At 45.8% G+C, this 26,284-nt stretch overlaps 1 protein-coding gene and 1 long non-coding RNA gene across 3 annotated transcripts in view; one reads left to right on the top strand and one right to left on the bottom strand.

Moving 5' to 3' along the window:
• The window catches only part of LOC134910030 (uncharacterized), a 91,648-nt gene that overhangs the window by 5,642 nt on the left and 59,722 nt on the right, over positions 1-26,284 (bottom strand). Inside the window, exon 3 of the long non-coding RNA XR_010176097.1 lies at positions 25,890-25,987. This is a non-coding gene — a long non-coding RNA (uncharacterized LOC134910030). The remainder of the gene's footprint in view (positions 1-25,889; positions 25,988-26,284) is intronic.
• Positions 1-26,284, top strand: part of QPCT (glutaminyl-peptide cyclotransferase) — a 277,919-nt gene that overhangs the window by 211,285 nt on the left and 40,350 nt on the right. The window lies entirely within an intron of this gene.

Here is a 26,284-nt window from a genome sequence, read left to right as displayed (position 1 = left end):
AACTCTGGCACAGTGCCAGAGTCTACAGCGCATGCGTAGGACTTCGGAAAAAGTGTGCAGTGGCCATTTTTCTGAGTCCTGCGCATGCGCTGTAGACTCTGGCACTCAAAGCACTAGCAGCAGTGGTGACTGCTACGAGAGAGGAGGGGGCCCAAACATGGAGTCTGCACACGGGTCCCCTCCTCTCTAGAGATGCCCCTGGTACTACTGTGTAGCATAACGTGAATATTGTACTGTACATTACTGTGCTGTGTAATGTAAGGCACACTATTGTGGTGTCCCTTTTTTTGTCACGCGTGCCTTCCCTATTTCAAATATGGGGGGGTGACACCAGTCCTTTACTTTGCCAGGGGCGCTCGGACCCCTAAATACACCCCTGAGCGGACGTTATGAACGAAATGTCTGTTACACAGAAAACCCATTTGAGCTGGGTGCAACAATTTAGGTAAAACCAATTAAAGATGGGAAGCCAGAATTTTAGTAAAAATCTTGAAGTCCTGATTCAATAGAGATATTGGTCTATAAGAGGAAACCAATGTGGTGTCCTCATTTGGTTTTGGCAGGACAATTACCCTAGCAGTGTTAAAATCAGGTGGGGCCGAGTGACCTGTAAGAACGGAATTGTAAAATTTGGAGAGATGTGGTCTTATTTGTGGGGAGAGGAGTTTGTAGTACGTGGCTGACAGGCCATCTGGACCTGGAGTTTTCCCATTGGGTAAGGATTTAATGACCTCTTCTAGCTCCATATCAGTGATGGGGGAACTGAGAACCTCCTTATCGTCAGCAGAAAGAGTAGGAAGGCCTGACTGAGTCAGAAAGTCAAGACCCTTAGCGGGTTGGTCAGGAGGCGCTGTATATAGATTTTCAAAAATTTGAGAAAGATATCACTAATTTTATCCTGAGCCAGTGTTAATGTACCCCGACTAGTTTGAATAGATGGGATATGTTTAGAAGCTGATGAAGCTTTCACTAAGTTTGCTAGTAATTTCCCAGGGCAATTACTCCATCTCTAAAGTATTTATTAGATTGAAAGCACAAAAATAATTTAGCCTGCTCGGAACAAAGGGCGCCATAGATCGATTTGGCATCTTTGTATAGTGGCCTATTAGATTTGGGAGGGTCAGCTAGCAGTTGAGAGTATGATGAGGTCACTTTTTGGGTTGCATGGGATAGCCTCTCCTGAAACTGTTTCTTCTGGTTTGGCGGCCTGCCAAAAAAGATTGATGTAATCAGAATGGGCACTATTGTCTGGGGCGTAATTATAAAAGGACTGCGTTAAATTAAGTTTAAAGTCTTCAGAGGAAGCTAGGTAGTCTGGTAAACGCCAATTACAGGAATACAGGCGAGATGTCGTCAAGATAAGTGTGAGGGTGATGGGGGCATGGTCAGACAAAAGAATGTTGGCTATGGTCGAATCCTCCACTCTATGAATTAATGAACCTGATAGCAACCAATAGTCTTAACGTGAGAATATTTTATTGGGATGAGAAAAAGAGTATTCCCTAAAGTAAGGATATAAGAACCGCCGAGGATCCATTATTTGTAAGGAATGCATCAGCAGTGATAAGGTGGGTGGAGCGGTTCTAGGGAGGGGTCAAGGACTACATTCAAATCACCCCCCACAATCAAGGAGCCTTCCATCTAACCCTGTAGGTTAACAAAAAGGTCTGAAAAAAATACGGTGTTTGGCCCTGTGGGAGCGTAAATGCACGCTAAAATGAACCTTTCTTGTTTGAAATAATGCGGTTTTCCCACGTAGAAGATCCCACCTCCTTGTGGAGTAGAGAAGTGAAAATCGGATGTCCTTAGAGAAAAGTTCCTTGCAGACCAGGGAAAACTCCCGTTGCCATGAAGAAACTTGAAATGAAAAGTCTTGGAAGAGGAGTAACTTGGACCCCTCATAGCAGAGATTGTTGGTTTTGCAGTAGGCCTCCATAATTTTCACCTTGTCCAGGTAATTTAGGAGTTTAAAGATTACCGGTCTGGGGCGGTGTGGAGAAGACTGTTTCTCAGGGTCAGTGCACCCTTTCCACCATGTAGGAAGTGGGTGTTGAAGACAGCCCCAGAGTGTCAGGGAGCCATTGGGAAACCAGAGCCAGAAGATCTTTGGGTTGAACCGTTTCCAGAAGGCTAATGAAGCACAGATTATTTAGCCGTTTGCGGTTTTCCAAATCTTCGATTTTATCATTTAGAGCGACAAGAGTGGCGTCTTGTGACTGCAACTGTGATTTAGCCTCATGCTGGTCGTCCTCTAATGTGGAGATGTGGTCTTCCGCTTCTACGAGACGTTTAGTGTGTTGCACTGTTTGAGTTGTAGCTGAATGAATGGCCTCCATTAACAGGGCTAGCTTTGTATCCAAAAGAGGCAAAATAATGGCCGAGATTTCCTTGGCTTTCTGAACAGATAAAGGGCTGAATTTATCAGCTTCAGCCAGTACGTCCATGGATTCTCACCCTCTGGGTGAGGCAGGGCAAAGTGAGTGATCTGAGTAGACGTCTTTATCTTTGTTTCCGGCTTTATATTTATTCTAGGAACCTTTAGTGGTCCTGGGCGTCTTTGCCACGTAACACTCCATGGTTGATTGCCCATGGCAGAGAGACTATAGTATAGTAGTAGTATGACACAAAATAGGTAAGAAGTACCAGAGAATGATATTACTTAAGTACTTAGGTATCGTGGTTGCTGCAGGGTTTGAGGCTGAAGTGGATAGCTGTGCCTCACTTAGGGAGAGAGGAGCAAAAAATGTGCAGGGACACTCACTCCAACAGCAGCAAGTTGTATGCTGCCAATATGCAAAGACAGTGTGTAGTGTGTCTGTCTGCTCAGAAGATAGGAACCTGTTTATAGCGGGGGAGGAAGGCAGGAAGTCCTCAGAACTCTGATCCTGCTTATCCATGAAGCGGGTAGCGACCAGAGCAATACCCGCTTGAACAGCGCGTCCTCCCGCTGCTGGAGCTCAGGCACGGCCGGGATCCAAAATGGATGCCGCCGTCCACTGCACACAGCGTGTGCGGACTTCGGTGGTGTGCGTTGTGCAGGGGTGAGCCGGAAAGCAGAGCCTCTTTGCCCAGCAATATCTCTAGATTCTGCCAATGTTAAAGCTGGGGTCCTGGTACAGCCGATGGTAAGGGGCTATTTTACCGACAGGACGGAGAGCTCACTTAAGATGCTGCCAGTCAGGTAGGTCTGGCCACCAGAAGTCCCTTTTATGTGTATCTTTTGTATATTATGTGTTACAGTACCCGTTGAGTGACAGACGGTATGCCGCACGAATGTGCATGGTGTGTGGAACATTATTTCCAAAGTTACAGGACAGAATGGCAGGCCTAACAACTGGATGCAGCTAAAAACATACCACACCTGTGTAATGGTCTCCATCTCCAAAGTAATCTTACTTTGGAGCTGGAGACCAGCACACAGCTTTGCTGCATCTACGCAGGAAAAGGACCAACAATCTATTTGAGGTCTATTAGGGTTCCACTCCAATTATACTTACTGTCATAGGACAATTCTTATTTTCTTTATATTCGGGCCCTATGAAATATAAAACATTTTATCTATAAGTTTGAGATAATGATCCATTAGCTGGATGTTGCCTACTTTGGACAAAAAACATCTTGGGGGGAAATGTAATAGGGTGTGAGAATCAGAAAGTGAGAGATTTTGGTCAAATTCTCCTCTTTCTCTTACGTCCTAGAGGATGCTGGGGACTCCAAAAGGTCCATGGGGTATAGACGGGATCCGCAGGAGACATGGGCACACTAAAAGACTTTGACTGGGTGTGAACTGGCTCCTCCCTCTATGCCCCTCCTCCAGACCTCAGTTAGATTCTGTGCCCAGGAGTGACTGGACACACACTAGGGGAGCTCTACTGAGTTTCTCTGGAAAGACTTTGTTAGGCTTTTTTATTTTCAGGGAGACCTGCTGGCTACATGCTCCTTGCATCGTGGGACTGAGGGGAGAGAAGTCAGACCTACTTCTTCTGAGTTAAGGGCTCTGCTTCTTAGGCTACTGGACACCATTAGCTCCAGAGGGTTCGATCACTTGGTGCGCCTAGCTGCTTGTTCCCGGAGCCGCGCCGTCACCCCCCTCACAGAAGCCAGAAGTAAGAAGCCGGGTGAGTATTAGAAGAACAGAAGACTTCAGTGACGGCAGAAGACTTCAGTAATGGAGGTACAGCGCAGCGGTCGCGCTGCGCTCCATGCTCCCACACACCAACGGCACTCACAGGGTGCAGGGCGCTGGGGGGGGGAGCGCCCTGGGCAGCAAGTTACTGAGGGACTTTTAACTGCCAAAAGAGGCATATTCGGTGCCCGGGCACCGTGTACGATACCCCCGCCAGTATAAAAAAATTCAAATTTAAGCGGGACTGCAGCGTGCCGGGAAGGGGCGGGGCTTAGCTGCACAGCTTACCAGCGCCATTTTATCTCATCACAGCCGCTGCAGAGATGCTGGCCCGGACCTCCACTCTCCTTTCAAGTACAAGGGAGCAAAACGGGGGGGGGGGGGGGACAGACAATTTGGTGCTATATATGTGAATATTTTACAGCGCTGCCATCATATATTATTTATTTAGTAGTATATGGGTGCTGGGGTGTGAGCTGGCATACTCCCTCTGTGTTCTCTCTACAGGCTTCCCTGTGGGTCTGTCCCCTTTTGGCCGGAGTGAGTGTGGGTGTGTCGGTACTGCGTGTCGACATGTCTGAGGCTGAGTGTTCCTCCCCGGAGGAGGTTACTGGGGGCGCGGAGAAAGATTTGGGAATGACTCTGTCTGCACAGCCGACTGCTGATTGGGTAAATATGTTGAGTACGTTGAATGCAAATGTGGCATTATTGTCTAAGAGGCTAGATAAATCTGATTCTCAGACACAAACATGGAGGAAATCCATGGAGGACGCTTTGTCTCAGGTACAGACCCCCTCAGGGTTACAAAAACGTTCATTTACCCAGATGGCAGATACAGATACCGACACAGACTCTGATTCCAGTGTCGACTTCAATGAGGCCAGTTTACATCCGAAAGTGGTTAAGCGTATTCAGTACATGATTGTGGCTATTAAAGATGTTTTACATATTTCTGAAGAGCCTCCTGTTCCAGATAAGAGGGTTTGTTTATATAACGGAAAAAAGCCTGAGGAGACTTTTCCCCCCTCTCATGAACTGAACGCTCTTTGTGAAAAGGCTTGGGAGTCGCCTGACAAAAGGTGGCAGATTTCCAAGAGAATTTTTATGGCATATCCTTTCCCCTCTGATGACAGGGAGAAATGGGAGTCGTCCCCAAATGTGGACAAGGCTCTGTCCTGACTGTCCAAAAAGGTGGCGCTTCCGTCTCCTGACACGGCTGCCCTCATGGATCCGGCAGATCGCAAGCAGGAGACGACATTGAAGGCCATTTTCGATAGTACTGGTGTACTACTCAGGCCTGCTGTAGCGTCAGCGTGGGTGAGTAGTGCTATTGCTAAGTGGGCTGATAATTTAGCTTCTGATATGGATACCCTTGATAAGGATAACATTCTTTTGACTCTTGGTTATATCAAGGACGCTGCAGATTACCTAAAGGATGCGGCGAGGGATATTGGCCTCTTGGGATCAAGGGCCAATGCCATGGCGGTCTCGGCCAGGAGCACGCTATGGATTCATCAATGGAATGCTGATGCCGACTCCAAGAAAGCTATGGAAGCTCTCCCTTTTAAAGGTAGTGTCTTGTTTGGTGACGGCCTTGCTGACCTGGTGTCTACCGCTACTGCGGGTAAGTCATCTTTTCTTCCTTATGTTCCCACACAGCAGAAAAAGGCGCCCCCTTATCAGATGCAGTCCTTTCGGCCTAATAAATACAAGAAAGGAAAGGGCTCGTCCTTCCTCGCTTCAAAGGGTAGAGGAAGGGGAAAAAGGTCGCCTGCTGTGTCTGGCGCCCAGGACCAAAAGTCCTCCCCAGCCTCTACCAAGTCCACCGCATGACGCTGAGGCTCCCTTGCGGGAGTCCGTGACGGTGGGGGGCCATCTCCGAATCTTCAGTCAGGTCTGGTTTCAATCTGCCCTGGATCCTTGGGTCTTAGACATAGTGTCCCAAGGGTACAAACTGGAGTTTCAGGAGATGCGCCCCCCCCCCCCCCCCCCCCTGCCGCTTTTTCAAGTCGGCCTTGCCAGTTTCTCTTCCAGAAAGAGAAGTGGTAAATGCTGCGATACAAAAGCTGTGTCAACAGAGGGTCATTGTCCCGGTTCCCCCGTCCCAACGGGGGGAAGCCTCTTCGTCGCGTCGAAGCCGGACGGCTCGGTCAGACCAATTCTGAACCTAAAATCCCTCAATCCGTACTTGAAAACTTTCAAGTTCAAGATGGAATCTCTTCGAGCTGTGAACTCCAGCCTAGAAGGGGGGGATTTTATGGCGTCAGTCGACATAAAGGATGCCTACTTACACGTCCCAATATATCCTCCTCATCAGGCCTTCCTAAGATTTGCGGTACAGGATTGTCATTACCAATTTCAGACGTTGCTGTTTGGGCTTTCCACGGCCCCGAGGATCTTCACCAAGGTGATGGCGGAAATTATGGTACTCCTTCGTAAGCAGGGGGTCACAATTATCCCGTACTTGGACGATCTCCTGATAAAGGCGAGATCAAAAGAGCAGTTGCTAAGAAATGTGGAACTCTCCCTGACTGTTCTGCAACATCATGGTTGGATTCTAAATTTGCCAAAGTCTCACTTGATTCCGACAAATCGGCTGCCCTTCTTGGGCATGATTCTAGACACAGAACTGCGGAGGGTGTTTCTTCCGGTGGAAAAAGTTCTGGAAATCCAGACCATGGTCAAGGAGATTCTGAAACCGTCAAGAGTGTCGATTCATCAATGCACTCGAGTGCTAGGGAAGATGGTTGCGGCTTACGAAGCCATTCCATTTGGCAGGTTTCATGCCCGGGTGTTTCAGTGGGATCTGCTGAACAAATGGTCCAGGTCTCACCTGCACATGCACCGGAAAATAAGTCTATCTTCCAGGACCAGAATTTCACCTTCTAGAGGGACGCCGATTCGGAATCTAGGATTGGGTCCTACTGACCACAGTTGCAAGTCTCCGAGGCTGGGGTGCAGTCACACAAGGAAGAAGTTTCCAGGGGAAATGGTCAAACCAGGAATCTTGTCTCCACATAAATGTTCTCGAGTTAAGAGCCATTTACAACGGCCTCCTGCAAGCAAAGAACCTGTCCTGATCCAGTCGGACAACATAACAGCGGTGGCGTACGTAATCCGCCAGGGCAGAACAAGGAGCAGGGCGGCAATGGCGGAGGCCACAAGAGTTCTCCGCTGGGCGGAACAGCACATGAGCGCTCTGTCAGCAGTCTTCCTTCCGGGCGTGGACAACTGGGAAACAGATTTCCTCAGCAGACACGATCTCCAACAAGGAGAGTGGGCCCTTCATCAAGAGGTATTTGCAGAAGTGACAAGGCGTTGGGGAATTTCTCAAATAGACATGATGGCGTCTCGCCTCAACAAGAAGCTTCCGAGGTATTGTTCCAGGTCGAGGGACCCCCAAGCCAGTGCAGTGGACGCCCTGGTAACTCCGTGGGTGTTTCAGTTGGTGTATGTGTTCCCTCCACTTCCTCTCATTCCAAGAGTGTTGAGGATTATAAGATGAACAAGGGTTCAGGCAATACTTGTCGTTCCAGATTGGCCACGGAGGGCCTGGTATCCGGATCTTCAGGAATTACTCGTAGAAGATCCTTGGCAGTGTCAAAGTCAGAAAAATATCCCTATACACGCTGCCATATTTGCACCTCACGCTGGTCCGCGCTGCGCATGCGTGCGCTTTCCCGTGATAGCGCATACCCGCTGATGCGTGCACCCGCTCGCATCGGTATGCGTATTTACGGTAAAGAGTATGTAGTCGTAGCGTGCGACCCAATCGTTACATATTTTCACAATTAATGTAGTTTGTTGACCATGGTCCCTTTGATAGATTCTGAAAGTTTGGTTAATATGGAATGTCCCTGAACGGAGGAATCCCTCTTTGTATTGTGCTAAGGGTCTAACAGGAATCATACAGCAGTGTTTGGTACCCATCGGAAGAGTATTTAAATAGCAATATTCCGGTGTTGGTTTGGAGCGTATTAATCGCTCGTGCGGATAGTTATGGACATAAGAAGTTTATGTCCATTTCTATTATTTACTCATACTCAGGTATGCGGCGGGAAACCTAGTTTCCCACCCACCTGAGCTGTTTGAAATCGTCACAGCCCACCTGTATGAATCACCCTATGACCTTTTGTTATAGTGCGAAGCCGAATTCCTGCGTCCAATGGACAATGAGGTTGTAGGGACCATTAGATTGCATTGTGTGAGTAGCATAAAAGACGGGCCTGTGGCATCCAGCTTGCACTTCTCATCAAACGGTTCTCATTGCTGATAATCGGGAAGCTGGATGTCCAGAGGCGCATGCGATCATACCCTTTGTGCGTAAGTTTTTCTCCGTAATCATATTGTCTTACTGTGAGCCAATCTCTCTCTCTCTCCGTCTCTCTCTCTCTCTCTCTCTCTCTCTCTCCCTTCTCTTTCTCTCGTATCTCCCATTGACTAATATTGTATTGTATTAGATCAGCATAGTATTGTATTGTATTTCTTGTATAGTTATTCGGTTAGGAAGTCTCTGTTATATTGTAGTGTATCATTTGTACTGTGATTCTTTTTGCAAGTATAATAGTTATAATACAGATAATAGGCTTTGGACCCTAAACCAGTATCTGTGTATTTCCTATAGTTTTAAGTGTTCACTTGAGCGTCGGTGACGCTCAAGCAGCTTTGTGGTTAGTCAGGTTACACAAGGTTGCACTTACACCCTGTATTCACATTAAGGTATTCTGTGTATTTCATTGATAAAAGGTTTAGACATAAAGGTATAGCGTTGTGAGCGTCTGCGCCGCTGGTGATCTCCTCGTGGTCTCGAGCGTCCGCTACGCCATAGCGAATCATTACTCTAGTCATCACCAATAACTTGCTGTCCTGTGATCACTGGGCCGTGAGCGAACGTGACGCTTGAGCGTCTCGCCTACGGCTAAGCGATCGTTACGCAACTAGCGTACCCTTACGGGACTTCTTAAGTAAACAGCGTACTGTGTTCTTAGACTTCATTAAGGGTTGTTTATACGACAAAGGAATTTAACATTGTCAATTGGGGGACTCGTCCTGCCCTCTCATATCTGCACTAGGTAGATCAGCAGACATTATCCCCCAGCAAAGGGTGGGAGGTTGTCTCGCAGTGCTGACGGGATAAGCGTCTGCTTCACTTAGATAAAGAGTGCTGAAGGAATCCGGGAACCGGAGGTAAGAACAAAACGCTTGTGTCTTTTAAAACTGTCTTGCGTATACACGCACGCATACATATATATCTGCATTTCTTTCTAAATTTCGTATATCACTATTCCTGTTTGCCAATTTTTATAGTTGATAGAAAGTGCAAAAAAAAAAGATTTGCTGTTATTTCATAATAGAGGTAATAGTTAAAAGTGTAGACAAACACACAGGTTTGCCTGGGAGATAAGGCAAAGCCAGTGGGGTACGCGGTAGATGATCAGGGATCATTTACATTGATAAAAGTATATTGTGTTACGGTGGATCTTTGTTTTGCGTACACGTGTCTCTAACAAAGACTAGCGTACGCAATCCAAAGGCCGACGCACGCAGCGTTCATTACGCAACGTAGCGTCCGGTTACGCCCACGTAGCTCAAGTCACGATAAGCGATAATTAGCGCAAAGCGGTAGATAACGCGACGCGGTAAATAACGCAAATCTATTTTTGAAAAATTTGAAATTTAGTTTAACAGATCCTGCTCCTAATTGGTAACACAGCTGGGCTAAAGAAAATTTCTGCGCAGAAATAGATATAGAAACGAAAGTGTACATGTGTTGAGTGAGTGTGTTTTTATTACATAAGTTTATATAACTTAGAGGTTGAACCAAAAAGAAATCGGGTAGGACATACGTGTAAGTGACATATACGGTGGCTAAGGAGGCATCCTTGGTTAAATAAAATATGAGCATTAGAGTATAGCGGGTCACAAGGTAACAAGACCAGGAGGTCACAAGGTAACAAGGCCAGGAGGTCACAAGGTAACAAGACCAGGAGGTCATAAGGTACAAGAAGGTCCGCTATAAAGGTACAAGAAGCACAACCCCGGGGGTTGGTGCTAAAACCCATATAGGCCATTGGAAGCTCTGGCTGAAGGAATTCGCAGCCGCAATTTTCGATTCCATTGATCTCTCAGTACATAACAGGTAGTGCTTATGTACTGAACGATTGTACCGCACGTAATTGTGTGCAGTAGTTAGTAATCTGACCTAATACCATTAGAGTAAAGTGGTCACAAACGCTATTTGTACATTCTGACGTGATTTGTGTAATTTTTTATTTTTAAAGGGAAGTTCGCTGGTCACTCAGGAACTATCTAACAACCTCACCTTTACTGGAAAGAGTAAGTGTCCTGCGGGTAACCCTCATATGTTCCAGTAAATAAAGGTTCACAGGGGCCCTGAGTTGGGTACAACAGCTCTGGATACAGTGATTGCAGTACTGGCCAACGTGGGCGAGAAGTGAGTGGGGTACTTGGTAAACCGCCACCGCCAGCCTGCCCAGGACATCTTGGTTTGTTTGTAAGGGTTCGCTGAAAACCTTGATATAAAGATCCAAGGAGGAATAAGCAACACCTGCAGATTATGGGGGCCAATTGTTCAGGTAGGGGGCGATCAACCTCGGTTCGGGTTGATTCAGAGAACCGACCAGTCGGGTCGGCAAGATACATCATGTGTGAAAAATACGGAAGTCACACAGAGGTTTTATGTGATGAATGGGAGAGAATGACTGTACAAGACAGGGAGAAATTCCCAAGAATAGGTAGCTTCAGTCCAGAAGTGTTACAAAATTTAAGGAGGAGGATATGTCTCATAAAATCAACAAAGAGACGAATTCAGCATCATGATTATTTACAGTTGTGGCAACAGGAAGGTGAGATACAGAGAGGTTTGGCTCTGGCGGCGGGATCTGGGGCAGTCAGGAAACTGATAGCCACAGCCCCACCACCACCATACATAGCAGGAGAGAAGTTGGTTACGGAGAGAAACGCACTGGGTTGTAAAACACAAACACTTAGTAACCCTGTAAATGTTAATGATGTTAACCAAGTAACTCATGCAAGTATTAACCCGTGCAAGTTGTACCCTGTTTTGAACTTTCCTCAGGAGTGTGATCAAGAAGACGATCCAGCAACAATTTCAGCTCTCTCTCTAGCGGCCACCATAGCAGAGACCACAGTAGGCACAGCAACACCCACGAGATTAGCGAAGGCCCCTAGCGGAGGGATAGGTGAGGTCGTGTCAACGGGTAAGTACGGCACCATGCATTATACTGAAACAATTTCACCACAAGTTGTAGAATCTACACAGAATGAGGTTGTTAGAGTTAACCCTGTTAGAGTAATAGCAGTTCCCAATGGGAAAACAGATGTATCAGGAGCCACTCCCATAAGGAACATTGCCATGTACACTCCATTTTCCCGAATGGAATTAAGAACAATAGTGTCTGAATTTCCTGACCCCAGGAAAGACTTAGTTGCTAGCCAAAAATACATCAGGGATCTAGGTAACACTGTAGAACCCAACAACAAGGATTGGCAAGATACTGCTAAGAGCTTGTTTACCTTCAAATGTCGACTCAGTTCAATTCTTAGCTGATTGTGGACTAGATAAAGATGTACCACTTTCAGATGTGTACAACAAAGATAACGTAAAAAGGATAAATTTACAGCTAAAGGAGTATTTCCCAGCCGTTGTTAAATGGAACAAAATATTCTCCATTAGACAAAAAGAGTCCGAAACGGCAACAGAATATTTTCATCAGGCACTATTAGAAATGGCAAAGTACACTGGAATAGAAGACATTAGGACCAACCCAAACCACCAAGAAGTAGCAGTATCTGTACTGATGGATGGTTTAAAGGAAACATTAAAGACTAGGGTTCAGACCACGCAACCATGTTGGCGAGGTCTGTCGGTGTCCACATTGAGAGAGGCTGCTATTGATCACGACAGAAACATCACTAGACACAGGGAGTCGCAAAGTGATAAGTTGATGGCAGTAAGTATATAGGCGCTGACCACAAGGCAGCCTGTGTATGTACCACCGAATCCTGTGGGTAAGTCAAGTGTAATAACATGTTTTTCTTGTAACAAACAGGGACACTATGCACGAGACTGTAGAACAAAGAGTGTACAAAGATCTTTTCAACCCCCTAGACAACGACACGACACACGACATTGGGATCAGGGTCCACAGAGGCGGAGTTTTGAGCCACATACAGGGGAAACAAAAAGATACCCCCCGAACAGAGATTGGCATGCCTCTGGTAGTTCCCAGCTAACTCCCCCACAAGTAGTTGCTGCCAACGGGATTCAGGGAGGTCAGCATACCCAATAGGGGTGTGGCCATACCTGTAATCTGCAGCCAGTGAAATTGATTGCCAGTCTTGGAAGTGAACCAGAGATTGCAATCAATGTAGCTGGTAAAACCTTAAACTTTCTTGTAGACACAGGGGCGGCCAAGTCAGTGATAAATTCGACAGTGGGCATGAGAACCACTGGTAGGACAGTTCCAGCCATGGGAGTAACAGGAGTAGTCCAGCACTACCCTGTTAGCAAACCAGCCGAGATTACAATAGGGCCTTTGCATACCAAGCATTCATTTTTGCTAGCTGCATCGGCACCAACCAATCTCCTGGGAAGAGACTTACTATGTAAAATGGGTTGCGTCATTTATTGTACTCCTGAAGGTGTATTCTTGGACATTCCTGAGAATCACGCTCAGGAAGTACGAGACATGTTAGACTCCCCATCAAAATTAATGTCACATCCCATTATGACAAATAGGAATCCATCCCAAATAGAAGAGATGACATCTCAGACACCAGAGTCACTTTGGACAAAAGATGGACAGGACACTGGATTAATGGCAAACGTAGCTCCAGTAGTTGTACAAGTAAAAGATGGTAGGATAGCTCCAAAAATCCCACAGTATCCTCTGAAGCCAGAGGTGGAGTTAGGAGTTTTCCCAGTAATAGAGCGCTTGCTACAACAGGGCATTCTAGTGAGAACGTCCAGCACAGCAAATAGTCCCATCTTCCCTGTTAAAAAGAGTGGGGGGAGGGGTTACAGGCTAGTGCAGGATCTAAGGGGGATTAACAAAATAGTTGAGAGTCAGTTCCCCGTAGTGCCAAATCCAGCTGTCATCCTAATGCAAATTCCTCCCACTGCCAAATTTTTCACTGTTATTGACCTCTGCTCCGCATTCTTTTCGGTACCTCTGCACCCTGACAGCCAATATTTGTTTGCATTCACATACAGAGGAGTCCAATACACGTGGACTCGGTTACCCCAAGGTTTCATAGACAGTCCAAGTATATTTTCTCAGGCTTTGCATGATTGTTTACAGTCTTTCCAACCAAAGGGTGGATCAGTATTGATACAGTATGTAGATGATTTACTACTGTGTTCAGATTCGCTGGAAACTTCCCTGAAGGATACGAAACAGCTCCTGTTTCATCTTTCAGACACAGGACATAAGGTTTCCAAAGACAAGTTGCAATTATGCCAACCTAAGGTAAAATATTTGGGACACTGTCTAACACAAGGACTGAGACACCTGACCGCTGATAGAATCCAAGCCATTAGAGACATGACACTGCCACAAACCCAGCAACAGATCAGGACGTTTTTAGGAATGTGTGGGTATTGCCGTAATTGGATCCCAGGGTTTTCCATATTGGCGTTACCTTTGCAGGAAATGGTCTCCTCAAACAAACCTGATAGGATCTCGCATACAGACGAATCCGAAACAGCATTTGAGAGACTCAAACAGTGCCTAACGCAGGCACCAGCACTAGGTATGCCAGACTATGGGAAACCCTTTGAACTATACGGAACAGAAAGTGCTGGTTGCGCAGCAGGTGTACTAACCCAAAAACACGGTGATGCCAGCAGGCCAGTTGCATATTACAGCGCTCAGCTAGACACGGTAGCGCGATCCCTCCCCACATGCTTGCGTAGCGTTGCGGCGATAGCATTGCTAGTGACAAAAAGCGAAGATGTCGTGCTAGGCCACAACCTCACAATCCATACACCACATGCAGTATCTGCCTTATTGAATTCTGCCCAAACCAGACACGTCTCATCAGCAAGGTTTACAGGATGGGAATTGGCATTAATGGCCCCAGTAAACATCACCATAAGGAGATGCAGCGCATTAAATCCTGCAACATTTCTCCCAGGTGTGCCTGGTCAGACACAAAGGGTGGAAGGTGAGAGTGGTGGGGAAGGAGAATTTAATACAAAGGAAGACACACATGATTGTATGGAATATTTGACCCAAAATTTTACCGCAAGGCCTGACATCAGTGACAATCCACTGGAAGATGCAGAACTCACGTTCTACACTGACGGTAGTTGTCATAGACAGTCAGACTCGGGAGACTTGTGTACTGGATACGCAGTCGTAGATGACCAAGACACCATAGAAGCGGAACCGCTAGGTCCACCTCACTCAGCCCAGGTTGCTGAACTGGTCGCCCTAACCAGAGCATGTGAATTGGCTAAGGGTAAGTCAGCCAATATCTACACCGATTCTAGATACGCCTTCGGGGTAGTACATGATTTCGGAGCCCTATGGCGCCTCAGAAATTTCATGACGGCAGCTGGTACACCGATAGCGCATGCAGCTTATATAAAAAGGCTTCTAACAGCGATACAGGAACCCGACAGAGTGGCTGTTATCAAATGTAAAGCACATACATATAGTCAAGACCCAGTGTCACTTGGTAACAGCCGAGCAGACGAAGCAGCTAAGCTTGCAGCTGCTACCCCCATACAGACAGACACCACACAACTGATGGTATTTAATACCATCAACACACAGAAGTTGTGTGAGATGCAGAATTTGTGTTCCACACAGGAAAGAGCAGTCTGGAAGGCAAAGGGATATGGCCAGGAGTCCTCAGGGCTCTGGACGGATGGACATGGTAAACCAGTGGCCCCCAGAGCATATCTTCCATGTCTGGCTGAAGCAGCTCATGGGTTGACTCATCTAGGCAAGGAGGGAATGTGCAAATTGGTAAGAGCATACTGGTGCGCCCCAGGATTCTCCTCTCATGCGGGTAAAAGAGCAATGTCATGCCTTACCTGTCTGAGAAAGAATATTGGAAAAGCAATACCTACAGAACCATCCCATATCCCACCTGCCGGCGGCCCTTTCCAGGTAATACAAATTGACTTCATTCAATTACCCCCATGTCGAAATTTGAAATATGTACTTGTTTGTATAGATGTTTTCTCGAATTGGGTCGAAGCATTTCCAGCAGCTACAAATACCGCTATGTTTACAGCTAAGAAAATTGTGCAGGAATTTGTATGTAGATATGGTATCCCTAGAATCATTGAAAGTGATAGGGGTACCCATTTTTCCGGTGATGTCTTTCAAGGAATGTGTAAATTAATGGGTATTGATAGCAAGCTGCACACTCCGTACCGTCCACAGGCGAGTGCGAAGGTCGAAAGAGTGAACAGCACTATTAAAAATAAATTGAGTAAAGTAATGGCAGAGACAGGATTGACGTGGCCAGAAGCTTTACCCATTGTTTTGTATAGCATCAGAACCACTCCCAGGTCCCCTCTTAACCTGTCCCCTTTTGAAATTCTGTTTGGTCGACAACCGCATGTCATGATTAACCCTCAGGATGATTTGAAATGTAACAATGAAGTAACTGTAAAATACTTGATTAACATGAGTAAGCAGTTGAGGAATCAAAATGATAATCTGAAGTTGGTGATTCCTGATTTACCAGATAGTAATTGTCATGACATTGAACCTGGGGATTATGTAATGATACGAAATTTTCTACGCTCAGGTTGTCTTATTGATAGATGGGAAGGACCATACCAGGTCTTATTGACTAGCACCACAGCATTGAAGGTTGCTGAGAGAGAGACTTGGGTCCATTCATCCCACTGCAAAAAGGTTGCTGATCCAGAGAGGTCCCATGATAAGGAACAGACGGTAGAGGTTGTATCACTGGAGTGTCTGTTCCAGGGGGACTGAGGCGGCACCTGAGCCTTGAAGACCGAAAGCAGTTGTTGACTCCCTTCCCCCTTTTATTGTTTTTCTCCACTTCCCATCCCCTCTCCCTTAAAATTTCTTTTTCCCCCTTCTCATTCTTCTCTATTTCCTCCTCGAAGATGGACTTGCCCCAAGAGACTGTGATCCGGATTTTGATGTTAACCATGATGTTGACCAGAGCAGTCTGTTCCGGCGAGAGTACCATAGAGGTCGAGAGAGGTTCTGGAATGGGTTCCGATTATGATGATGGAGGCGTAGTTTTCCAAGATCAACCAAACCAACAAGCAAAGGCGAGTATCAGAAAACGATCCGATAGAAGAAATTGTGATGGATTGTTAGCTGAAGAAAACTGTATCTGTAGGCTCTGTGACAATTTGATTGAGGATGGGTGCATAAAGAAATGCCAATCCAGTTTTAATATCCATATGGACCGGCATCCATTGAGTGACTATCACTCCTTAGTGGGTAACGTATTAAACCAAACAGATTGTTGGGTATGCTCTCAAGTACCTCAGGGTCATAGCAAATCAGGGCTAGTACCATTTCCTTTAACGTTAGGGGAGGTACTTGAGCTAAGTGGTGGGAGACCGGTGGACAGGAGGTTTAATATCTCCAGCCCTCCTAGTTTGAAGCTCCACCAATACCATGTGGATAGGTCCCTCTTATGTTTCAACATCTCCAATCCCCGAAAGCCGGGAAATTGGGAAGTGTCATGGAGCAACTTAACCATGACCTTCTCGCATAGAGCAGATAGAATGCCTACAGATACAGAGCTTGTACGCCACATAGCCAGTAGAGGAAAATCTTTCCGGTATAGATACACCCTAGGAAATAGAATTACTAGAGTTGGAGAAGTATCACCAGGATACTGTGCACATATCGTACAGTCTGATACGTGCATTAAGCAGATGGAAGAATTAGGGTCAGGAGATTTCACCTGGAAGGTTTGTAATATGGTCATGTCCTTCTCCGTCCCATATGTTCTCCCCGATGATGCATATTTCATATGCGGGAGAAAGGCGTACAAGTGGCTTGCCCCAAACTCTGAAGGATTGTGTTATATTGGAAAAGTATTGCCTGAAGTGATGACTGTAACACATGACAAAATGAAAGACATACACCGTGGTGCCCAAACTCCTTATACTCACACTCATTACGAGCACCGAGTTAAAAGACACCTGTCAGAAAGGTTAGAGCATCCGGCCTCTGATCTAATCCATGAATCCACCGGGATTCAGGTTCTGGTGGCGTTAGATTTCACTCGTACCGCTCGAGGAGTGATGAATTATAGATACATCTCTGCGCTTGCAAATTTGTTAGATAATATCACTGAAATGTATGATGACACGTTTAGATACACTGGAAGAGAACTTCAAGCCTACAAAACAGAACTAGTTCAGCATAGGATGGTTCTTAATTATCTTACAGCAGTAACAGGCGGATATTGTGTTACATTGGCAACACAGTACGGTATAAAGTGTTGCACGTATATCACAAATAGCACCGAGGATCCGGTAGAGGTCATAGACCAAAAGATGGACGATATTCTCCAATTAAAGTGGGAATTTCGCCGAAAACACAATCTCACCCTTGCTGCTGTAGGTAATGAGCTGACTAGTTGGGTGTCATGGTTGAACCCGCGAAATTGGTTCTCCGGTTTGGGAGACTGGGCTCAAGGAGTCATAATGGATGTTGGAAAGTTTCTACTATGTATCTTAGGTGTTGTTATATTTATTGGATTGATATTTAGATGCGGGCAGGCTTTAATGAGGTGCAAACAAAGTACAAGAGTGATGAGTTTGAGGAGTGAGGAAACTGTAATTAACCTGGATTTGATTTATGACCCAATGATAGAAACCAGGATGTGATGAAAAATGTGATTATACGGTCCGTTTCTTTCACCTGTTTTTCTGCTTTTTTCCAAGATACAAAGACCCCCTTGGACGAGGAAGTTGACGAGACGCTATACAGACAACAGACAAGCACCAAAGATGAAGTTTTGACCACTTGAGAAATGGACATTTGATGAACTTTGCCATGGATCCCCAGTTTCCCTAGTATTTTTAAACTCACGCTAGCCCAACATTTTTGTAAATCTGATGGCACTGACAAAGCTATTTGCTCATGCCCAAGGAGCAATACAGCGCAAAGAAGACGACTCTCAACAGATACCGAACAAAACTTCAACGACAGATGTACATTTACCTGACATAGAATATCATTGCATTTTCCATAAGTGTTCTTCATCCTCATCTCTACAACCCTCAGGTAATAACACACATAGTATAGGGAATACAGACACAGATATCAGCAATCACATATTCCCCCATTCATGTATCATCAACTAAAATGTGCTCCCCATTTTGTTCAAAAGCCGAAAAGAGCTCGGTAAAGTTTGACAGCCCATCCACAGACCTGTACCACGGGATAAGAAGGAATTCAAATGTATACTTCGCAATACCTCGAAGCTTGATTTACCACACGTACGGCACGATGATACATGACCCTCCAAACATGGACTCATACACACATGCTTCTGCTTTCTCACTAGGTCATACCTTCTTCACACCTACTCCTCTCTTCTTCCTTACCCAACCATGCAATGAATTAACCCCTGACTTATATTTTTCTCCTTTTTTTGTTTTGAAGGTGGCAGTTATTATTGACTGCCAAAGGGTGGACTGTCAAAGTCAGAAAAATATCCCTATACACGCTGCCATATTTGCACCTCACGCTGGTCCGCGCTGCGCATGCGTGCGCTTTCCCGTGATAGCGCATACCCGCTGATGCGTGCACCCGCTCGCATCGGTATGCGTATTTACGGTAAAGAGTATGTAGTCGTAGTGTGCGACCCAATCGTTACATATTTTCACAATTAATGTAGTTTGTAGACCATGGTCCCTTTGATAGATTCTGAAAGTTTGGTTAATATGGAATGTCCCTGAACGGAGGAATCCCTCTTTGTATTGTGCTAAGGGTCTAACAGGAATCATACAGCAGTGTTTGGTACCCATCGGAAGAGTATTTAAATAGCAATATTCCGGTGTTGGTTTGGAGCGTATTAATCGCTCGTGCGGATAGTTATGGACATAAGAAGTTTATGTCCATTTCTATTATTTACTCATACTCAGGTATGCGGCGGGAAACCTAGTTTCCCACCCACCTGAGCTGTTTGAAATCGTCACAGCCCACCTGTATGAATCACCCTATGACCTTTTGTTATAGTGCGAAGCCGAATTCCTGCGTCCAATGGACAATGAGGTTGTAGGGACCATTAGATTGCATTGTGTGAGTAGCATAAAAGACGGGCCTGTGGCATCCAGCTTGCACTTCTCATCAAACGGTTCTCATTGCTGATAATCGGGAAGCTGGATGTCCAGAGGCGCATGCGATCATACCCTTTGTGCGTAAGTTTTTCTCCGTAATCATATTGTCTTACTGTGAGCCAATCTCTCTCTCTCTCCGTCTCTCTCTCTCTCTCTCTCTCTCTCTCCCTTCTCTTTCTCTCGTATCTCCCATTGACTAATATTGTATTGTATTAGATCAGCATAGTATTGTATTGTATTTCTTGTATAGTTATTCGGTTAGGAAGTCTCTGTTATATTGTAGTGTATCATTTGTACTGTGATTCTTTTTGCAAGTATAATAGTTATAATACAGATAATAGGCTTTGGACCCTAAACCAGTATCTGTGTATTTCCTATAGTTTTAAGTGTTCACTTGAGCGTCGGTGACGCTCAAGCAGCTTTGTGGTTAGTCAGGTTACACAAGGTTGCACTTACACCCTGTATTCACATTAAGGTATTCTGTGTATTTCATTGATAAAAGGTTTAGACATAAAGGTATAGCGTTGTGAGCGTCTGCGCCGCTGGTGATCTCCTCGTGGTCTCGAGCGTCCGCTACGCCATAGCGAATCATTACTCTAGTCATCACCAATAACTTGCTGTCCTGTGATCACTGGGCCGTGAGCGAACGTGACGCTTGAGCGTCTCGCCTACGGCTAAGCGATCGTTACGCAACTAGCGTACCCTTACGGGACTTCTTAAGTAAACAGCGTACTGTGTTCTTAGACTTCATTAAGGGTTGTTTATACTAGAGATGAGCGGGTTCGGTTTCTCTGAATCCGAACCCGCCAGAACTTCATGTTTTTTTTCACGGGTCCGAGCGACTCGGATCTTCCCGCCTTGCTCGGTTAACCCGAGCGCGCCCGAACGTCATCATGACGCTGTCGGATTCTCGCGAGGCTCGGATTCTATCGCGAGACTCGGATTCTATATAAGGAGCCGCGCGTCGCCGCCATTTTCACACGTGCATTGAGATTGATAGGGAGAGGACGTGGCTGGCGTCCTCTCCGTTTAGAATTAGAATAGATTAGAGAGACACTTGATTTACTAATTTTGGGGAGCATTAGGAGTACTCAGTAGTGTACAGTGCAGAGTTTTGCTGATAGTGACCAGTGACCACCACTTTTATTTATAATCCGTTCTCTGCCTGAAAAAAGCGATACACAGCACACAGTGACTCAGTCACATACCATATCTGTGTGCACTGCTCAGGCTCAGGCCAGTGTGCTGCATCATCTATATATATTATATATCTGTCTGACTGCTCAGCTCACACAGCTTATAATTGTGGGGGAGACTGGGGAGCACTACTGCAGTGCCAGTTATAGGTTATAGCAGGAGCCAGGAGTACATAATATTATATTAAAATTAAACAGTGCACACTTTTGCTGCAGGAGTGCCACTGCCAGTGTGACTAGTGACCAGTGACCTGACCACCAGTATATAATATTAGTAGTATACTATCTCTTTATCAACCAGTCTATATTAGCAGCAGACACAGTACAGTGCGGTAGTTCACGGCTGTGGCTACCTCTGTGTCGGCACTCGGCAGCCCGTCCATAATTGTATATACCAGTGACCTAACCGTGGTTTTTTTTTCTTTCTTTATACATACATACTAGTTACGAGTATACTATCTCTTTATCAACCAGTCTATATATTAGCAGCAGACACAGTACAGTGCGGTAGTTCACGGCTGTGGCTACCTCTGTGTCGGCACTCGGCAGCCCGTCCATAATTGTATATACCACCTAACCGTGGTTTTTTTTTCTTTCTTTATACATACATACTAGTTACGAGTATACTATCTCTTTATCAACCAGTCTATATATTAGCAGCAGACACAGTACAGTGCGGTAGTTCACGGCTGTGGCTACCTCTGTGTCGGCACTCGGCAGCCCGTCCATAATTGTATATACCACCTAACCGTGGTTTTTTTTTCTTTCTTTATACATACATACTAGTTACGAGTATACTATCTCTTTATCAACCAGTCTATATATTAGCAGCAGACACAGTACAGTGCGGTAGTTCACGGCTGTGGCTACCTCTGTGTCGGCACTCGGCAGCCCGTCCATAATTGTATATACCACCTAACCGTGGTTTTTTTTTCTTTCTTTATACATACATACTAGTTACGAGTATACTATCTCTTTATCAACCAGTCTATATATTAGCAGCAGACACAGTACAGTGCGGTAGTTCACGGCTGTGGCTACCTCTGTGTCGGCACTCGGCAGCCCGTCCATAATTGTATACTAGTATCCAATCCATCCATCTCCATTGTTTACCTGAGGTGCCTTTTAGTTGTGCCTATTAAAATATGGAGAACAAAAATGTTGAGGTTCCAAAATTAGGGAAAGATCAAGATCCACTTCCACCTCGTGCTGAAGCTGCTGCCACTAGTCATGGCCGAGACGATGAAATGCCAGCAACGTCGTCTGCCAAGGCCGATGCCCAATGTCATAGTACAGAGCATGTCAAATCCAAAACACCAAATATCAGTAAAAAGCCTCTTTTTTTCTTTGCGTCATGTGCTGTTTGGGGAGGGTTTTTTGGAAGGGACATCCTGCGTGACACTGCAGTGCCACTCCTAGATGGGCCCGGTGTTTGTGTCGGCCACTAGGGTCGCTAATCTTACTCACACAGCTACCTCATTGCGCCTCTTTTTTTCTTTGCGTCATGTGCTGATTGGGGAGGGTTTTTTGGAAGGGACATCCTGCGTGACACTGCAGTGCCACTCCTAGATGGGCCCGGTGTTTGTGTCGGCCACTAGGGTCGCTAATCTTACTCACACAGTCAGCTACCTCATTGCGCCTCTTTTTTTCTTTGCGTCATGTGCTGTTTGGGGAGGGTTTTTTGGAAGGGACATCCTGCGTGACACTGCAGTGCCACTCCTAGATGTGCCCGGTGTTTGTGTCGGCCACTAGGGTCGCTAATCTTACTCACACAGCTACCTCATTGCGCCTCTTTTTTTCTTTGCGTCATGTGCTGTTTGGGGAGGGTTTTTTGGAAGGGCCATCCTGCGTGACACTGCAGTGCCACTCCTAGATGGGCCCGGTGTTTGTGTCGGCCACTAGGGTCGCTAATCTTACTCACACAGCTACCTCATTGCGCCTCTTTTTTTCTTTGCGTCATGTGCTGTTTGGGGAGGGTTTTTTGGAAGGGACATCCTGCGTGACACTGCAGTGCCACTCCTAGATGGGCCCGGTGTTTGTGTCGGCCACTAGGGTCGCTAATCTTACTCACACAGTCAGCTACCTCATTGCGCCTCTTTTTTTCTTTGCGTCATGTGCTGTTTGGGGAGGGTTTTTTGGAAGGGCCATCCTGCGTGACACTGCAGTGCCACTCCTAGATGGGCCCGGTGTTTGTGTCGGCCACTAGGGTCGCTAATCTTACTCACACAGCTACCTCATTGCGCCTCTTTTTTTCTTTGCGTCATGTGCTGTTTAGGGAGGGTTTTTTGGAAGGGACATCCTGCGTGACACTGCAGTGCCACTCCTAGATGGGCCCGGTGTTTGTGTCGGCCACTAGGGTCGCTAATCTTACTCACACAGCTACCTCATTGCGCCTCTTTTTTTCTTTGCGTCATGTGCTGTTTGGGGAGGGTTTTTTGGAAGGGACATCCTGCGTGACACTGCAGTGCCACTCCTAGATGGGCCCGGTGTTTGTGTCGGCCACTAGGGTCGCTTATCTTACTCACACAGCGACCTCGGTGCAAATTTTAGGACTAAAAATAATATTGTGAGGTGTGAGGTATTCAGAATAGACTGAAAATGAGTGTAAATTATGGTTTTTGAGGTTAATAATACTTTGGGATCAAAATGACCCCCAAATTCTATGATTTAAGCTGTTTTTTTAGTGTTTTTGGAAAAAAACACCCGAATCCAAAACACACCCGAATCCGACAAAAAAAATTCGGTGAGGTTTTGCCAAAACGCGTTCGAACCCAAAACACGGCCGTGGAACCGAACCCAAAACCAAAACACAAAACCCGAAAAATTTCAGGCGCTCATCTCTAGTTTATACGACAAAGGAATTTAACATTGTCAGCAGCTTCCTCTAAGAGAGGACCTGTTACTGCAGGGGCCATGCGTGTTTCCGGACTTACCGCGGCTGCGTTTAACGGCGTGGAGGTTGAACGCCAAATCCTAGCTCGGAAAGGTATTCCCGGGGAAGTCATCCCCACTTTCCTTAAGGCTAGAAAGGAGGTCACGGCAAAACATTATCACCGTATTTGGAGAAAATATGTGTCGTGGTGTGAAACCAAAGCATCTCCTGCGGAGGAGTTTCACTTGGGTCGGTTCCTCCATTTTTTGCAGGCAGGCGTGGATGCAGGCCTGAAATTAGGTTCCATCAAAGTGCAGATTTCGGCTTTATCTATTTTCTTTCAGAAAGAATTGGCCGCCCTTCCTGAAGTTCAAACTTTCGTGAACGGAGTGCTGCATATCCATCCTCCGTTTGTTGCACCCGTGGCCCAGTGGGATCTTGAAGTGGTGTTACAGTTTCTTATGTCTCACTGGTTTGAACCTTTGCGAAAGGTTGAGTTGAAATTTCTCACTTGGAAAGTGGTCATGCTTTTGGCCTTGGCGTCTGCCAGACGAGTGTCTGAATTGGCGGCTTTGTCTCACAAGAGCCCATATTTGATTTTTCATGTGGATAGAGCGGAATTGAGGACTCGTCAACAATATCTGTTGAAGGTGGATTCGTTGTTTCACATAAATCAACCTATTGTGGTACCTGTGGCTACGGAGGCTGTCGCAGTCCCAAAGTCTCTTGATGTCATAAGAGCTTTAAAAATTTATGTTGCCAGAACAGCTCTTGTTAGGAAAACGGAAACACTGTTTGTCCTGTATGCGTCCAACAAGATTGGAAATCTTGCTTCCAAGCAGACTATTGCACGCTGGATTTGTAATACGATTCAGCATGCTCCCTCTTCGGCTGGGTTGCCATTGCCGAAGTCAGTAATGGCCCATTCTACCAGGAAGGTAGGCTCGTCTTGGGCGGCTGCCCGAGGGGTCTCGGCACTTCAACTTTGCCGAGCAGCTACATGGTCGGGTTCAAACACTTTTGCTAAGTTTTATAAGTTTGATACCCTGGCTGAGGAGGACCTCATGTTTGCTCAATCGGTGCTGCAGAGTCGTCCGCACTCTCCCGCCCGGTCTGGAGCTTTGGTATAGACCCCATGGTCCTTTTGGAGTCCCCAGCATTCTCTAGGACGTAAGAGAAAATAGGATTTTAATACCTACCGGTAAATCCTTTTATCCTAGTCCGTAGAGGATGCTGGGCGCCCATCCCAGTGCGTACTGTTACTTGCAGTTGTATTATTGGTTGTTGTTTTCGGTTACACAATAGTTGTGTATCGGTTATGTTCAGCTTGTTGCTGTTTTTTCGTTCATACTGTTATCTGGTATTCTTGCTAATCCAGTTGTACAGTGTGTTAGTGGTGTGAGCTGGTTTGTTTCTCACCCTTCGTTTAACAAAAATCCTTTTCCTCGAAATGTCCGTCTCCCCTGGGCACAGTTCCTATAACTGAGGTCTGGAGGAGGGGCATAGAGGGAGGAGCCAGTTCACACCCAGTCAAAGTCTTTTAGTGTGCCCATGTCTCCTGCGGATCCCGTCTATACCCCATGGTCCTTTTGGAGTCCCCAGCATCCTCTACGGACTAGGAGAAAAGGATTTACCGGTAGGTATTAAAATCCTAATTTTTTTTTTATAGTGGCAATCATTTAAATGGTAAAATCAACCTGGTTTTGCCATGTAAATGATTGCCACTTTAAAAAAAAAACAGGAGAATTTGACCAAAATCTCTCACTTCCTGATTCTCACACCCTATTACATTCCCATATGCTGAGTAGCTCTCTGCCTACGCAACCTAGGCTGCGAAGGCAAACGGCTACCCGCCATGGTTTTGGCTGCAGCGGCTGCGTGTGACCTTCCCCAGCAATGGTCCGGACACGCCTCCATTGTCCAGACCACACTAATGATCATCATGGTCAAGAGGTCGAAATGTAAAAGGTCAACAGTGCTTCTGGTCAACAGGTTCACATGATCAACATGACAATGGTCGACACACATATGGTCGACGCAATTCTTTACTTTTTCCTTCATTTTTTACACCTTTTCATACTTAACTATCCACGTGGACTACGATTGTTGTGTTGACCTTTTCATGTGTCAACCTTTTATATGTCAACCTAATGACCCTGTTGACCTTTTGATCATGTCGACCATATGGGGTCAACCTATTGACTGTCGACCTAATTAGGGTCGACCTAATGATCCCCACCTATATATAACGTAAGCACCAATGTAACACTGCAGTGAAGCTGTATTAATTTTCCGCAGAAGTTTCTTAACATTAATTTAAAAGCAATGTTTTATTTTGCAAGCATTTACCTTGACCCTTCATGGTACAGTAAACTTCCTTTGTTCCAGCAGAAAATAGTGTCTAATGTTCTGGATTTTCAATGTCAGATACTTTCCATACTGAACTCCTGCAACAGTAATTTTTCTTTGAGACAAATGTAAAATTTTCAATGTGTAAACCCAGATGAATGCCACTACAACTGCTGAAACAGTAACCACAACACATCCAATATTCTTCAGCTTCTTCTTTTAGTAGATTTGTACATTATAGAGGTGAAAAGTCTCTTTAAAGACAACTCCACACAAGCTAAAATAGAAAATGAATGTTCACGAAGGAGGGGATTCAGTTAACCCTGAATTTTCTTCAGGAGGAAAAACGGGCTTTTACCGTGATTTTTTTCCTATGTATTTTTGGGGCAATTCAA

The sequence above is a fragment of the Pseudophryne corroboree genome, chromosome 4 (genome assembly GCF_028390025.1).
Source record: "Pseudophryne corroboree isolate aPseCor3 chromosome 4, aPseCor3.hap2, whole genome shotgun sequence".
Lineage (NCBI taxonomy): Eukaryota > Metazoa > Chordata > Amphibia > Anura > Myobatrachidae > Pseudophryne > Pseudophryne corroboree.
Note: the sequence above shows the minus strand (reverse complement) of the source record. Positions and strands in the feature narration are given on the sequence as shown.